The sequence below is a fragment of the Amphiura filiformis genome, chromosome 12, assembly GCF_039555335.1.
Source record: "Amphiura filiformis chromosome 12, Afil_fr2py, whole genome shotgun sequence".
NCBI classification, from domain to species: Eukaryota; Metazoa; Echinodermata; class Ophiuroidea; order Amphilepidida; family Amphiuridae; genus Amphiura; species Amphiura filiformis.
In genome coordinates this window covers 52,174,409-52,187,284 of record NC_092639.1, presented here as the reverse complement: position 1 = coordinate 52,187,284, position 12,876 = coordinate 52,174,409, and the positions used below count along the sequence as shown (strand labels likewise).

At 37.4% G+C, this 12,876-nt stretch overlaps 1 long non-coding RNA gene across 1 annotated transcript; it reads left to right on the top strand.

Annotated features, from left to right (window-relative positions):
- Positions 1–1,359: 1,359 nt before the first annotated feature.
- Positions 1,360–12,611, top strand: LOC140166379 (uncharacterized). Its single transcript, XR_011860853.1, has 3 exons — positions 1,360–1,460; positions 8,658–8,968; positions 10,309–12,611. It is a non-coding gene; the product is annotated as an uncharacterized lncRNA (long non-coding RNA).
- Positions 12,612–12,876: the final 265 nt, after the last annotated feature.

Below are 12,876 nucleotides of genomic sequence, written 5' to 3'. Positions count from 1 at the left end.
TAAGTTACGCCACGTAAGTTGTTTGACGAAGTTGCGTAATGTAGGTTACGCAACGTAAGTTGTTCAATGTAAGTTACGTTGCGTAACTTAACGCAACATAAATTGCGCAGCGCAACATAAGTTACGCAACGTAAAGGAGTGTCACGTTGCGTAAATTAACAACGCAATGTAAGTTACCGACGTCACGTAAGTTGTGTGACGAAGTTGCGTAACATTGTGACTACCGCATGCCGTAACACTACTATACTGACTACCAATCCCGCATCGTAGTCCTAGGCCCACTCCCAACTGCACATTTATACGTGACTTACAAACGGTATGACCCCCTATCGCTGGCTAATTTTTTTACGACTCCTTATCTCGAGTCAAAAGTTTTATGACCCCCTCCCGCCTACACAGACTGACGACCAATTATTCATCACCGGAACCAGTAAGGCGCGAGGCATGCAAAACTTAAATGTGAAGAAAGTGTGTGGAGCGTGTTACAATTTTGATCATAGGGTTAAAAAAGCGTAAAGAAGGTGCGCAAAAAAAAAAAAAAATTTGAATTATATATTATTTTGAATTAACTAAAGATTGTACGTACATTTTGAGCGTAAATTGAAAGAATGCACGCGCAGCTTAAACAAATTTTGTGTCATCAGCCTTCTATTCTATTTTGGGGTAAAAATTATAATATAACCCCCTCTATTTTTGGTCTAAAAATTCTATGATCCCCAGTATATTCATGACCCACCCCCTTTCGAAGAAAATGACAGCCCCTATAAACAAACACACTGGTCATAGAAACAAAATACACGTGAATCAAGTTGAACAATTAATAAAATAAACAGTAAAAAAAGGGAAATATTGTATTACAATCAACATATTTTTTTTTCAATTTCCCACGTGCGTATTAAATGATGAAGGAAAAAAAGGAAAAACAATGCATATTTTGCAAGTCAAAGAGCTAAAGCATGAGGAGACGAGTGACAACTCAAAAATGCATGGAAAACGGCCTGGAAAATGATGTGTGAAATTAGAATGAATAAATATTCAGGCAGTACAAATTTGTTTATTTATTTATAATTTCATGTCAAATGTCATGATTATAGTAAACAATGCAAATATTTCATTCATAATAAATCATAACATCCTTAAAAGGAGATGCTGTGACCACGTGATAAGAACTAATTAATTATTCATGAGCTAATAAATGCTCCAATTTTCGAACGCAATCGTTACCAGTCCTCACCTGCCAGCACAACCCGATGACCGTGCGTAAGCAGTTGAAGGACTGGTGGATCAAGTCTAGAGTGACACGTAACGCCATTTCACCTGCCACAGTGGTGCTCCTCTTGAAAACGGACTCCCCTTCAAGCACATGATACGTACTATGGCAGCCTACTTGGAAAGTGAGAATCGCGACGTGTCCACAGAATTAAATCGACACTTTTGGAAGGTAACATTGGTGGTGACTGGTGAGTGGTGACTAAAACACATTAGTAATATTTTAAGGTCACATACATGTATAATATTGAGAACCGATTGCTAGTTGTAGAGGTCTATAGACGCGTAAAAAAGTTAGCACGCATGTGATTCACAATACATTTCGATTTCACAATGCAATGAATAATCACATGCATGCATGTACATGCATGCCTGCGCTGCATGCATGCACATGTGCATGGCCTTGGTTTGTTTTTTTGGACCAGATTACGATTGTGTTATTTGGACCAGATTGCAATTTACTTGTGTTATTTGGACCAGATTGCGAATTTGCGATTGTGTTATTCATGCATGCAATGCATGGTACCTGGCTTTGCATGTATATTGAAGTGAAGAAGTAATTTTGATAGCTGGAATGGATACATTGTCATGATTGTACAGAATAATAAGCCCTTTCGCAATTTATCCAACTGCGCATGTGCAGAAACAAAAGTCGCCAAATAAAACTAGAAATAAATACGAGGAGGCTACTGTACACGTACATTTCCAATGAGGTGAACTGTGCCGTTCATGCGTTTGCATAAAAACATCTTGTGCTAGAATTTTGCCGATCATTTTGTCTTTATTTCTTCATGATACATTGTATTTGATTAGGCCAAGGAAAGTCGATTTTGAGTTTCCCGTCACCCGCCCTCACTTCATTTTCTGACCCTCACTTGAATTCATTATTGTGATTTTCCAAAAAATACTGATAAAAACTGGTTATTTTTGCCAAAAAAATGTGATTATCCCTTTATTTTTTGTGGAAAAATCAAAATCAAAACATACATTTTGCTGTCAACCTTGCAGACTCTTTTTAATATACTTTTGAATATCATTTGGGCTAAACATCCATCTTCAAGTGAGCGGCAAATAACAACACATTGGCCATTTTTACATTTATAAGGAAAGGCAGAAAAATAATGAATAATGAATGATGAAAAGGTTACCTCACTTGTTTTCAGAAATTATGTGACGGGAAACTCAAAATTGACTGTTAGGGGCCTTAAGGGGGTACTACACCCCAGGCCAATTTTGTGCCTATTTTTGCATTTTTCTCAAAAATTATAGCGCATTGGTGACAGGTAAGGGAACAAACCAAAAGATCGATGATGTCCTACAAACGTAACTAGTTTCGTTTCTCAGCCGACCCCCTCCCTCCCTGCCAGAAACGTAATAATGAAATGTTGAAAATTTTGACATGATAATAATAATGACACATTCTTCAGACCGATGTTTTTGTACAAACGTAATCGAGTATTTTTACCCCTCCCCCCTAAACGAAACTAGTTTCGTTTATAGGACGTCATCAATCTTTTGGTTTGCTCCCTAAGATATATGTATATTATAGGGGCAAAGACTACAACTACTGCACTGAAAATTCAGTAACTCAAAGCAAGTACGGTAGTTATTGATTTATTGATCAAATATTGGTTTTAATAATAATAATAATAATAATGGACATTTATAAAGCGCACAAAACAAAGAGGTCTCTAGGCGCTGCACAAAAGGAAAAAATACCGTGAACTACAAAACATCTTAAAAACTACAGAAGCATAAAAACCCATCAAAATTAAAATCAATTCTTAATCTACAACAGGATGAAACCAGCAATCAAAATAATACACAAACATCAATAATGCTGAGCCAATTTACACTTAAAGCTAAAAACGACTAAAATCAGCCAAATATACACATGCTGAGGTCATTTAAAAAACACACGAATCAATCATATAATACATAATCAGAAATAATGTGAAATAACATGGTTCGCGAGCAGTTCAGCAGTAAGCGTGGTAAGCCTGGTTGAAAAGATGAGTTTTGAGATGTGTTTTGAACTGGTAAATTGTGCCGGAGTTTTTAATATGAGAAGGAAGACTGTTCCACAGCTTGGGTGCAACCACAGAAAAACTCCTTCCATAAGTACTTGTGTGGCTGGAATGCTCATGAAGCAAGTTCTGTGAGGATGATCTTAAAACCCGACTTGGAGTGTACGCGACAATTAGATCAGAGAGATAGACCGGCGCCTGACTATGAAGGATTTTGAAAGTCAATAGCAGTATTTTGTAGGCTATTCTCTCTCTGATCGGAAGCCAGTGTAGCTGGTACCTAACTGGTGTAATGTGCTCAGATTTCTTTGTCAGCGTAACCACTCTGGCTGCAGCGTTTTGGACACGTTGAAGTTTTTGGAGTTCTTTTTCTGGAAGTCCGGCGAGAACACAATTACAGTTATCTAAACGTGAGGTCACAAATGCATGCACCAATTTTTCGGTGTTTACAGAATCCAGGTATCGACGCAATTTGCCAATCCTATGGATTGCGTATGATGCACGCCGACAGACGCTATTGACATGGCTAGTCATTGACAACTTCTCATCGAACAGGACACCCAAGTTGCGAACCTCCGCTGAAGATGAAATGGTAGTGTCACCAATAGTGATGGTCACTTCAGGCACGTTTTTGGCGTGCATCGAGATCTTACATGGAGCAACTCGGTTTTACTGTCATTAAGCATAAGTTTATTGTCAGAAAGCCATGCCCGGATGTCGCAAATACAGGCTTCAAGCTTAGCCAACATGTTAGTACGCTCAGATGGTTTAATGATAACATACAGCTGGCTATCATCTGCGTATGACATGCATGTCAGGTCATGATGTTCAACAATGTCTTCTATTGGTGAAGAATAAGCAACAAACAATTCTGGACCAACAACTGATCCTTGTGGCACTCCCCATTCCATGGTCGTAGGATCGGACTCTTCGCCATCAATGAGAATAGATTGCTTTCTCTCATTGAGATAAGAAGCAAACCAACAATGAGCAGTTCCTCTCACACCAAAACGTTCTGTTAGTCGACGTAGCAGAATACCGTGGTCAACGGTGTCAAACGCCGCTGACATATCAAGCAAAACTAACACCGCTTCACCATGGTCATCAATTGCGTTCAGAAGATCGTTATTCACCTTAAGCAGAGCGGTTTCAACGCTGTGAAACCTTCTATAAGCAGACTGGCTTTTATTGTACAAGTCATTAGCACTCATGTAAGACTGAAATTGTGTGATTGCAGCACGCTCGATGACTTTGCTGAGCATCGATAAATTCGACACAGGTCGGAAATTTTTCATGTCTTCAACGTCAAGGTTGGACTTCTTCAATAATGGTGTAACACGAGCACGCTTAAGGTCTGATGGAAAAACGCCAGATTGTAGAGACGCGTTCACAATGTCAGTAATCGGTGCGAGTAAATCAGGAAGCACATCCTTGGTGAGTTTTGCTGGCAGTGGATCAAGAGAGCAGGTTTTCACTTGGCTATGAGTGATAACCTTAAGCATATCTTCATTTGTGAGAGGTTGGAAGTTGGTGAAGCTGCTCTTACATTCACGTCTTGTCATAGTTGTAGTTGCAGAACTAGACGTCGTAGTTGCGAGGTCAAGTGACATGCGAATTTTCCGTACCTTCTCATCAAAGAACTTGGAGAATCTGTTGGCAAGATCTTTTTTACTGGCATGAGTGGGCAGAGCTTTTGATGGTTTATCGCAGACAACTTATCTACAAGACGGAACATTTGTCGCGTGTCGCATTCGGCGACCTGAGCACAATAATGGTCACATTTTGCACGGTCAAGCTCATCCTTATATTCGCGACATTTTTCGATGAACACTTGCTTATCAACATCAAGATGCGACTTCAGCCATTTACGTTCAGCCTTCCTCTTATCAGATTTTGACAAGCGAAGCGACTCATTGTACTCATTTTTGACTGTAACTCCACAACTGTTGTCTGTGCTGAAATAAAATTTCCAGTGCAGTAGTTGTAGTCCTTGCCCCTATAATATACATATCTTACTTGTCACTGATGCGCTATAATTTGTGAGAAAAATGCAAAAATAGGCATAAAATTGGGTAGTACCCTCTTAAATATATTGATATCATGAAGAAATATAAAAGACAAAATAATTGGCAAAAGTCCAGTACAAGATGTTTTTATGCAAAGGGCACAGTTCACCGCATTGGAAATGTACAGTAGCCTCCTCGTATTTATCTCCAATTTTTTTTCCCATAATGCATTGCAAGTATGCCGAAATCTGAAATTGTGAACCGGCTTAAGGGGGTACTACACCCCTGCCCAATTTTGTGCCTATTTTTGCATTTTTCTCAACAATTATAAGCATTGGTGACAAGTAAGATATGTATATTATAGGGCAAGGACTACAACTACTGCACTGAAAATTTTATTTCAGCACAGACAACAGTTGTGGAGTTACAGTCAAAAATGAGGGAAACCAATATTTGATCAATAAATCAATAACTACTTGCTTTGAGTTGCTGAATTTTCAGTGCAGTAATTGTAGTCTTTGCCCGTATAATTTACATATCTTACCTGTCACCAATGCACTATAATTTTTGAGAAAAATGCAAAAATAGGCACAAAATTGGCCAGGGGTGTAGTACCCCCTTAATAAACGAATGACTGTATTTGGGATATCACATGAGTTTGCACACATGTCATGTATGACTGTACGTATAATTATAATATGAGAGGCAAACCTTAGTTTAAACACATGATTTGCTACTGTCTGTTCAATTAGTTTAGATTCTTGTATTTTTAAGATATTTGAAAAAATAAAAAATTGTGGTCAAACTCATCAAAGAAAAGTGTTAGCACAGCCTTGGACTAAATAGACTCAACATGATTTAAACTTTTCAAGTTCCAAAGTTCAATTTAAAGCCCTATTTCTTTTCAATTTTTCCTCATTTTAGGCAGTTTCTTGGGTCCACCAAAAGGGTTTGTGACTTTTCACAAATCGATTGGGACGGTGCGTTCTCAACTTTGGGCATACATGTACATGTAGACCCTATCGAATTCAGCAAAAAAAATCTGTCCACCAATCTGTCCTGCCATTTCAATTGTTATACTTACTACATGTACATGTATAGGCCTACCGTTCCGGTTATTGGATAGCGTCTATCTAGGTGATATGATGATCCATCGGTTTTTGTTGGACGAAATAATTTAGGTTAAGCTCCGTGCGGTGTGCGCGAATCTTACGTTTTCAATGCATGACATTAAAATTATGGATTTCGTTCTTATTTCAACTGCTTTCATCGATACAATGTACCAGTAATTGAGTTTTGTTTAATACCACCATTCTTACCCAAGAATATCAGAATTTGCTTGACATTTTCAGATAGAGTGACTTTACAAGAATTGTTTTCAGTAACCTAAATGGGAGTGTTCATAAAAACTTTGGTGGGGTGGTTGGAAAAGTTTTTTTATCTCCCCCTTTTTATGGTCTTAAGTTTTGTTGATCCCCCTTCATGTCCTAAAAAAGAAACCAAAGATATGTATGCCAAATAACAGTGTCGTAATTTCTTATTGACATGGGGGGATGGAGTTGGAGAAAATTTCTTGAAGTCTAATTGCACCTATTGGTGACAAAATAAGTTCCAAAATAAGTTCATTGTACAAATGCGCAAAGCGCATGTAAAATTTTGCCATATTTAAGCTAAATTTGCGATAGGCTACAAAACTGGAATGAATTCATGCGAAGCACAAAAATTTGTCGCTTTTTAGGTTAAAAAGGGCCAAATATGGGGTTAATTTGGTCAGAAACCCATATAGGCCTACCAGGCGTCAACATTGGGGGATGATTGTATGAACCACCCCTCTTTTTCAAAATATTGGGTGGGAATTTATCTATGGTAACTCATTAGCTAAAAATTAGCATTTGAAGTTACGGTATAGTGTTACACCAAAATTGTAAAGTGTGCACACATTTTGTTCATTTGAAGCTTGAGAGCACACAATTGAATGAATACTTAACATTGATGCGCAAGGAGCGCACAAAAAAAAAATTGGAATGTGCATGCCTTCTACCTGATTAGATTTTCAGGTCATTTTGGGGTCACTCAGGGGTCATCTGAGATTAAATTACTAATAACTGTTGTATGGGCATGAAACTTGGTGGCTACAGTCAAAATTTTTGGAAGGTCATCCGATGTCACTCAGGGGTCATCTGATGTCAAATTACTAAAACCGTCATATGGGCATTGGGCATGAAACTTGGTAGACCTGTACAGTCAACATTAAGGTCATTTTTGGGTCATCCAAGGTCACCCAGGGGTCATTTGAGGTCAAATTACTAAACACTGTCATATGGGCATGCAACTCAGTGGGTACATTCAATATTTAGAGCCAAATCTTTGGAAGGTCATTTTGGGGTCATCCAAGGTCATTTAGGGGTCAGATGAGGTCAAATTAATAAAAAAAATATTGTATGGGCATGAAACTTTGTGGATTCAGTCAACATTTAGAGCCAAATTTTTGGAAGGTCGTTTCGGGGTCTTTGTGGGTTGCTGCAGGTTCATTAACTTCTAAAAGTAATCGCGAAAGCAGGCGGTCGCGAAAGCAGGCGAGACTCATGGTTCGAGAACCGCCTTGTTTCAGTTCTTGCAGAGAATTACATCTTCTTTGATGATATGTTATTTAGAATCAGATGACGTTGGAGTGCAGAAATTTAGGCAAAAAGTTGCGAAAATTATAGGAAAATTGACCTTTGACCTCTGTTAACAGTATCTATGTGCGCCATCAAATCCCAAAAACTTTTTGCTGGAAAATTCCAAGTCTGAACAAATTTGAAATTAAAGACCTCTGTGGTTATGATGCTTAGAAGTTTGCACGAGGGCGCTTTTCATCAAAACATTGGATTTGCTGCGGTTTTTTTTGCGCCATCAAAGATCCCATTTTTTTCCTTGGTTTTTGTGATGTACAATGTACATGTAATCATTTGGTACGGTACTTCAAAATATGCAAAATGCATTATGCACCTCCAAAGTTTATCATTTGTAAGTAAGGCTCGGAGAGGCTGAAATTTCAAGATTTTTTTAAAAGCTGAATGAGGGTGCTGTGCACACTCATACATAATGTATGTGAGTTGTCAATATGTACCAAAATAATTTTTTAGAGAAAATTATTTTTTTTTTATTACAGATCCGTACATAAGAAGATTGGCTCTTAAAAAACTTATGAAATGTATCTTCCGTTCATGCACATTTAATATGCGATCTTTGTTACGTGGTGATTTACGTTTGCGTGTTAAGAAACGGGACGCATAAGTGGATTATTTATGCAAGTGATTGGAACAATCACGTTTAAATTGTAATTTAATTTTTATTTTCCCTTTATTCACAGGCTAAAATATGTCTGGGCTCCTTCAGCATCAGCAAAATTTGTAAAAGGTGTGTAGGATGTGTGGCAGAGATTTCCGTAGGCCTGGATCAAAATTGGCTGGAACAAGTTTTGACAGTAAGGGTGTGGAAAAGTATTAAACATCACCTGGAATACAAAACTGTTGCAATACTGCAATAACTGACATTACAGTTACACATAACAACATTCACCCACCACAGTTTTGTCATAACTGCCATCGATTTATGAGAACCTGTGAAAAGAAGGAAGCATGTAGAGAGACGTGGATCAAGTTGCACATCATCAGGCTAATGGTGAGTTGCTTGATAAGCCAAGCTTCAAATTTGCTTACAGATAGCTTCATATTCAATGCGAAGGCCCAAGATAACAAAATCATTAAAATCCAAATTTAAACATGAACAGGATATTTAACATGTGTAATGCGTTGCAAAAAATCTCATTGCTGATCTACCAAACAACGATAGCTTTGGACTCTAGTCTAAGAAGCTGGAGTTCTCGAGTAATGTGAGTGTCTGCCATGTAAACGTCACACTGCAGGCACAGCTGGTGAACGAAAGAAAAAAATCTAAAACTGGGTACCCATAACGGATATTTGGTTTAGCAACATGCACAAGCATGTATGATGTAGTAAATGGTTCCAAAAAACGTAAGTCCCCCTGACATATTTGGGCATAACTAAAAAACTGTAAGGCCCCTTAAGTTGATTAAAAGTGTGAAATGTAGCCTGGTTAGTTACACATTACATGTGTGGTACTTTTTGTCCCAACATTTTGTCGTTCATCAGAAAATACAGCCATTTATGAAATTTGAGGCCCAAAAAAAAGCTGTATTTTTTACATAGGGATTTCAAGTAGGCCTACTCACATCTATGCATTTCTCTTAAACAATTTTAATGACAAGAATGTTGAAAACAAACAAATTTGATGAAATTTCTATCATTATGGTTTTTTTTTAATTATCCAACAAAATTTTGGTCATGGCTGAGTGGCTATTGTCAATTGAATGCGATTAACCAGGTTTCAAATGCACTGCTGGTCCAGGTGATTCCATGAAGGAATTAAACAATTGACTGGAGTGCACTGCCAATCCCCAGACTGTAACCCCATTGGACATCTTTGAAGCAAGCTGGAAATAAGGAAGTACATGTAAATGACAACACAACACTGCAAGGGTTGCTGAGAATACTGCAACGTGCATGGAGTCACCTGCATAGCAATGCATTCGAAACCTGGTCAACAGAATGCAGAATCGTTCCAAGGAATGTGTTGAGAATGAAGGTGGACCAACACAACACATTACTAAAAAGGAAAACAAAACTTTCACATTACACAAGTCACTTTGAACCTTTGTAATCTTTCACATCCAGGGTCAGAATTTTCTTTCACAGTGCGAGAATCAATCTTGATTGTTGCAAAATAAATTTGCGGGAATCATTTGATTCTTGCAAATCAATTAACTTCTGTGTAAACTACAAAAGTTTGTGAGAATTTACTTTGATTCATGCAAATCTGTTTGCAAGAATGTATCCAAGAATCAATTCTCGCCGAAATTCTGACTCTGACTTCCCACTTCTGAATATGATGTTTGTGTTTTGTTCATAATGTAGTATTATTATCTTTTTGTTTTTATACAGACTGCCCAAGTTGACCAGACAAACCAGGACACTAGTCTCTATTATATTGTGATACTCAGGAACCATTCTGATGTTCAGAAAGATACTTTTTAGCATCAAACATTCCATATGAAGCAGATTATGTTCTGTGCATGGATCTGATAATAGCCTTTGCCAATATTGTTGATCTCATTAAAGAAGCAACAGGATTCCAAAGGATCACAGCTGCTGTGTTCAGTGTGTTGTGTTCACCTTTTAGTGAAACTGAACTGTATGGATTTTAGATTTATTCTCTCAGTAAGCAGCATCTATACAGAATAGAGATTGATATTTTGATCACATTATTAAAGAAACAACAGGATTCTCAAGGCCTTAAGGATGTCATCTCTTTGTGAAACTGAACTGTTTTGATTTTAGATTTATTCACTCAATAGCATGTACAGATATTGCACCACCTTTGCCAAGCAATGGATCATAAATAGCACAGAAGATTTATAGAGATGCTATAGTATAGCAGACCGTTGCAGCACATGCCTGCACCCTCAAACTATGCCTATGAAGCCTAGCTAACATGAATGAATTACATCAACAAAACAAATTAAGTTTATAATTTTACTAGCTCATTCATCATGTGATGCATTAAAAACTAGTAGTAACTACATTTCAAACAAAGCAGTTGCTGCTGATCAATATCATGCTCAATCCAATAGTACTTTCAATATAGATTATCAGCACAATTTGCTGAGCAATGAAGTTTACAAGAAACTGAATGAATTCCAAATTTAAGTAAGACTAAAATCATCAGAAAAAAAAAATGTCTGGCTTTAAGTGGTAACTTCAAAACATTAAAGTCAGGCTTTTATTTTACTAATGGTACATTTAGAATCGGGTACATGAACCATGAAAGTACATACCCATTCCTTCAACGGGATGTTAAGCCATCGGTCATAAATACAATTAGTTATTTGTAGATGTATCACACAGTTGAAAAGATTAATGTGTTAACCATGATTGTCATAATCCAGCCTATATGTACAACCTAAAGATCAGGCTGCACTCATGGATGAATTGTAGTGATTCTGATTTTCAATCAACAGCATCACTTTAATATTAGACGTCCGCGTCCATACGTAAAAAGGCATTTTATATTGAATAAATGAATGAATGAATGCATGCTTGGCCTGTTTTACCATGTTACACCACTGTTAGAACTTAGAAGATATAATAACGTCCCATGATGGTATAGAGCTGATGATCTACGCTGATGATACACAACATTATCTTCAATGACTGAAACTGTCATCTCCAATCTGGAACACTGCATCCATGATGTGAAAAAACTGGATGTGTGCAGATAAGATGAAACTGAATAGAAGCAAGACAGAACTCCTGCATATCACTTCCAAGTCTTACGTAAAAGTAATACCATTCCACGTCTTCATGTCACTGTCATGTGTTCTCTCTGAATCTGTTGATGCAGTTTCTTCAGCACAGAACTTTGGTGTGACCATTGATGAACACCTTAGTATATCCGCTCATGTGAATAAAATCTGCAAAGCAGCTAACTTCGCTCTACGCAAAATTTGTCAAGTTCGAAAGTACCTCGATCATGCATCCATTGAGAAACTCTTCCATGCCTTTGTGAGTTAATACATGTAGCACAATTCTTTATGGACTACCGCATTATAAAATAGCTAAATTACAGGAAGTGCAGAACACTGCAGCTAGGATGGTACCTCGTGTGAGAAAGTATGAACATATAACACTGGTTCTGCAACAGCTTAATTGGTTACCAGTGCGGAAGCGTATTATTATACATAAGATCTTGCTAATAACTTACAAATCACTAAATGGGTTTGCACCGGACTATATCTCTTAGTTGATCATGGAATACAAGCCCACTCGCTCGCTCGGGTCCAGTGCCAAATACTTACTCCAGTGAAGACATCTAAATTGTATGGAAGTTTGTCTGTCGTTGCTGCAGCACTAACACTTTACAAATCAAATGTTCTATGTCAGTGACTAGTTATAAACCATCTTTCATTCTAATCTTATGTTTCAGTGTTTTTACCTGATATGCATTGAACTGTGCTGTTTTATATATGATTGTTTTACTTGCTGAGTTGTTGTATCACTAATTGGGACTATTCCATGTTATGCTTTTTATGTGCCGGAATGCTAAGGGAGGCCCACTGACTTGCTCCCTGGAATCATGTCAGTGGGTCTTATGCTTCCTATGATGCTACTGATTGTGTGTGCTTGAGAGAGGTCTCACTTTGTACAATGTTTTTTATTTTTTTAAGAATGAATATGTGTTAATTTGTATGTGATTTATCATAAATGTTTCCTTATAAATATCGTAATTGCTATGTGGTGTATAAATTTACTCGATTTGGTCCTGCACCGTGAGTTGGGATACCTAATTTGGCGGTGGAGTAACACTTTTCCACAAAGTGATGATTATGTCATATTTCCCATGTAATACTTGTCATACAATAATAAAGTTTGTGTCATTTTAAAGAGTAATCTATACTCTTTCCATAGCAATAAATAAAATTGGTTCATATTGTTTCTGTTTTCATTAGGATT